The following is a 4,020-nucleotide window of genomic DNA, read 5'->3' as shown; positions in this document are numbered from 1 at the left end:
GTGCTGAGGGGGTGCCGCACTGTCAGAGGGTCAGTGCTGAGGGTGTGCCGCACTGTCAGAGAGTCAGTGCTGAGGGAGTGCCGCACTGTCACAGGGTCAGTGCTGAGGGAGTGCCACACTGTCAGAGGGTCAGTGCTGAGGGAGTGCCGCACTGTCAGAGGGTCAGTACTGAGGGAGTGCCGCACTGTCAGAGGGTCAGTGCTGAGGGAGTGCCGCACTGTCAGAGGGTCAGTGCTGAGGGAGTGTCGCACTGTCAGAGGGTCAGTGCTGAGGGAGTGCCGCACTGTCAGAGGGTCAGTGCTGAGGGAGTGCCGCACCATCAGATGGTCAGTGCTGAGGGAGTGCCGCACTGTCAGAGGGTCAGTACTGAGGGAGTGCCGCACTGTCAGAGGGTCAGTACTGAGGGAGTGCCGCACTGTCAGAGGGTCAGTACTGAGGGAGTGCCGCACCATCAGATGGTCAGTGCTGAGGGAGTGCCGCACTGTCAGAGGGTCAGTACTGAGGGAGCGCCGCACTGTCGGAGGGTCAGTGCTGAGGGAGTGCCGCACTGTCAGAGGGTCAGTGCTGAGGGAGTGCCGCACTGTCAGAGGGTCAGTGCTGAGGGAGTGCCACACTGTCAGAGGGTCAGTACTGAGGGAGTGCCGCACTGTCAGACGGTCAGTGCTGAGGGAGTGCCGCACTGTCAGAGGGTCAGTGCTGAGGGAGTGCCGCACTGTCAGAGTGTCAGTGCTGAGGGAGTGCCGCACTGTCAGAGGGTCAGTGCTGAGGGAGTGCCGCACTGTCAGAGGGTCAGTGCTGAGGGAGTGCCGCACTGTCAGAGTGTCAGTGCTGAGGGAGTGCCGCACTGTCAGAGGGTCAGTGCTGAGGGAGTGCCGCACTGTCAGAGGGTCAGTGCTGAGGGAGCGTCGCACTGTTGAGGGAGAATTTAGCATGGTAATCAACCTAACCCGCACATCTTTCGACTGTGGGAGGAAACCGGAGCAACCGGAGGAAACCCACGCAGACACGGGGAGAATGTGCCGACTCCACACAGACAGTGACCCGAGGCTGGGAATCGAACCCGAGGCAGCAGTGCTAACCCACTGTGCAGTCCGAGGGCTGAAATATTTTGTTAGTTGTTCAGGAAAATGAGCCACAGAGTTGAGGAGGATCAATATTGTGTCCAAGTTTAAACTTCACATGATCCTGGAATCAATAGGACTGGGAGATGAGGCTGGCACAACAGCTCGCCTCTGACACCTGCTGGCCACTGTGAGAACTGACAGTCCTCAGCTCGACAAGGCAAGGAGTTTCATTGCTATGGCGCCTACCACCATTCCAAGACTCCTGAGCTGCCAATGACGCAACGATAGGAATCAGGGAATGCTGGAGAGGCCGGAATTGGGGGAATGCAATTATCTCAGAGGGTTGCAAGAGGTTATGCAGATAGGGAGGGCTGCAAGGGTCTGGAGGAGGTTACAGAGATAGGGAGGGAGGTGTAGGGGCTGGAGGAGGTTACAGAGATAGGGAGGGGGTGTAGGGGGGCTGGAGGAGGTTACAGAGATAGGGAGGGGGTGTGGGGGCTGGAGGTGGTTACAGAGATAGGGAGGGGGTGTAGGGGCTGGAGGAGGTTACAGAGATTGGGAGGGCGTGTAGGGCCTGGAGGAGGTTACAGAGATAGGGAGGGGGTGTGCGGCTGGAGGAGGTTACAGAGATAGGGAGGGGCTGTAGGGGGTTGGAGGAGGTTACAGAGATAGGGAGGGGGTGTGGGGGCTGGAGGAGGTTACAGAGATAGGGAGGGCGTGTGGGGGCTGGAGGAGGTTACAGAGATAGGGAGGGGGTGTAGGGGCTGGAGGAGGTTACAGAGATAGGGAGGGGCTGTAGGGGGTTGGAGGAGGTTACAGAGATAGGGAGGGGGTGTAGAGGCTGGAGGAGGTTACAGAGATAGGGAGGGGGCATAGGGGCCTGGAGGAGGTTACAGGGATAGGGAGGGAGGTGTAGGGGCTGGAGGAGGTTACAGAGATAGGGAGGGGGTGTAGGGGCTGGAGGAGGTTACAGAGATAGGGAGGGGGCATAGGGGCCTGGAGGAGGTTACAGAGATAGGGAGGGGGTGTAGGGGCTGGAGGAGGTTACAAAGATAGGGAGGGGGTGTAGGGGCTGGAGGAGGTTACAGAGATAGGGAGGGGGTGTGGGGGCCTGGAGGAGGTTACAGAGATAGGGAGGGGGTGTGCGGCTGGAGGAGGTTACAGAGATAGGGAGGGCGTGTGGGGGCTGGAGGAGGTTACAGAGATAGGGAGGGGGTGTAGGGGCTGGAGGAGGTTACAGAGATAGGGAGGGGGTGTAGGGTCTGGAGGAGGTTACAGGATTTGAAAGAAGGATGAGGGGTAAAGAATCGAGGTGTTGCCGTGTCGCGGGACTCGAGGTTAATCAACGTGTTGGGGTCGGTGGTGGGTGAAGGGGTGAGCTGGGGCAGGAGGTGAGCGGGGGAGAGAGGGGAATCTGATGGGGGGGGGTCCGGGTCAGCTCCAGCCTGGTTCAGGTGCTGATTAATCCCCCCTCCCCTCTCCCCCCCCTCTCGTCCCCTGCCTGGGGCAGGACCCTAGTGAGCTATTCGGCCCTGGATGGCATCACAATGCTAACCACCCAACCAACCAGCTGCTCAGCAACCTGTTGCCATGGTACCATTTACCCCCCCCCCCCCCTCAGTGAGTGTAGAGTTTCCCTTTGTTGTGTCGTGAGATCGGGGGTGGGGCCGGGTGGGCGGGTCACCCTCTCCCCCCTCCCTCCTCCCCCCCCCCCCCCCACTCCCCTCTCCTCCCTCTCTCCGTCCTGGACGTAAGGTCACTCATTGCTCCTGTGATTCCCACCCTGAACAGTAGGAGGCAGCCATCGCACCCACAACGAGATTGACCAGAGCGACGGGGCAGGGGGTGCCGGCGGGGGGCGGGTCTGGAAGATTCCGGAATGGCGTATTTTAAGAAAGGTGAAGTGGGGGGGGGGGGGGGGGGGGGGTGGTACGGGGCGGGAGGGTGTCACGCTTGGAATTTAGGAAGTCCCCCCACCCTCCCCTCCACCCAAACCCCCAACCTTGCCCGGGAACAACCAACCTACCGCACAGCAAGATCCCACACATAGCACAAGATTCCTGGATCTGTGTTTGTAAACACAGCTGTCCGGGAGCGGGGTGGGGGTGGGGAGGGAGGGAGGGGGGGCGGTGAGGTGCGTGTTGTGGCGGGGACGCGTGGTGGGGGGTGGGGTGGTGAGGGTTGGGGGGAAGGGGTGGGGTGAGGATAGGGTGAGAGGTTAAGGTGAGATGTTATCCAGAGAGGGATGCGGGGTAACCGGACCGAGACGGGGATACTAATCCCTCGGATGGCGGGGGTTGGGGGGGGCAGGTGGGTGGTCAAATGGCCTCCTCCTATCCCTCCTCCTATCCCTCCCCTCTCGCCCCCCCAACCCCCTCCAACCTGAACATGCCTGCTGGGACCAGATTTCTGTGGGCATGAGCGAGGGCTGGGACGGGGGGGGGGGGGGCGGTGGGAGGGTTGAATGGGCGTTCAGGCGAAGACCTTTGAGGTCGAATAGCCTGCACACCTCCCTGCCGCCTGGGCTGGAACCCCGGGGCTGGACGTTGAAGGTGCTTTTGGGATTCACGGCAGCAACCCCCCCCCAACACCCGCACGTCCCACACCCCCCCTGCATGTCCCCCACCCCCCCTGCATGTCCCCTCCGCCACCCCCCCACCCCCCTGCATGTCCCCCACCCCCCCTGCATGTCCCTCCCCCCCCACCTCCCCCCAGCCACCCCGCATGTCCCCCACCGCCCCCTGCATGTCAGTCCTTCACCCCCAACCCCCACCGCACGTTCCCCCACCCCCCATGCACCTCTGGGAGGAGGGGGAAACCAACAGGGGGGTTGGAAATGAAGGGATGGGGTGGCACAGTGGGTTAGCACTGCTGCCTCACAGCTCCAGGGACCCGGGTTCGATCCCCGGCCTCGGGTCACTGTCTGTGTGGAGTCTGCACGTTCTCCCCGTGTCTG

Source organism: Mustelus asterias, chromosome 31, assembly GCF_964213995.1.
Source record: "Mustelus asterias chromosome 31, sMusAst1.hap1.1, whole genome shotgun sequence".
Lineage (NCBI taxonomy): Eukaryota > Metazoa > Chordata > Chondrichthyes > Carcharhiniformes > Triakidae > Mustelus > Mustelus asterias.
This window is presented reverse-complemented; position numbering follows the sequence as displayed.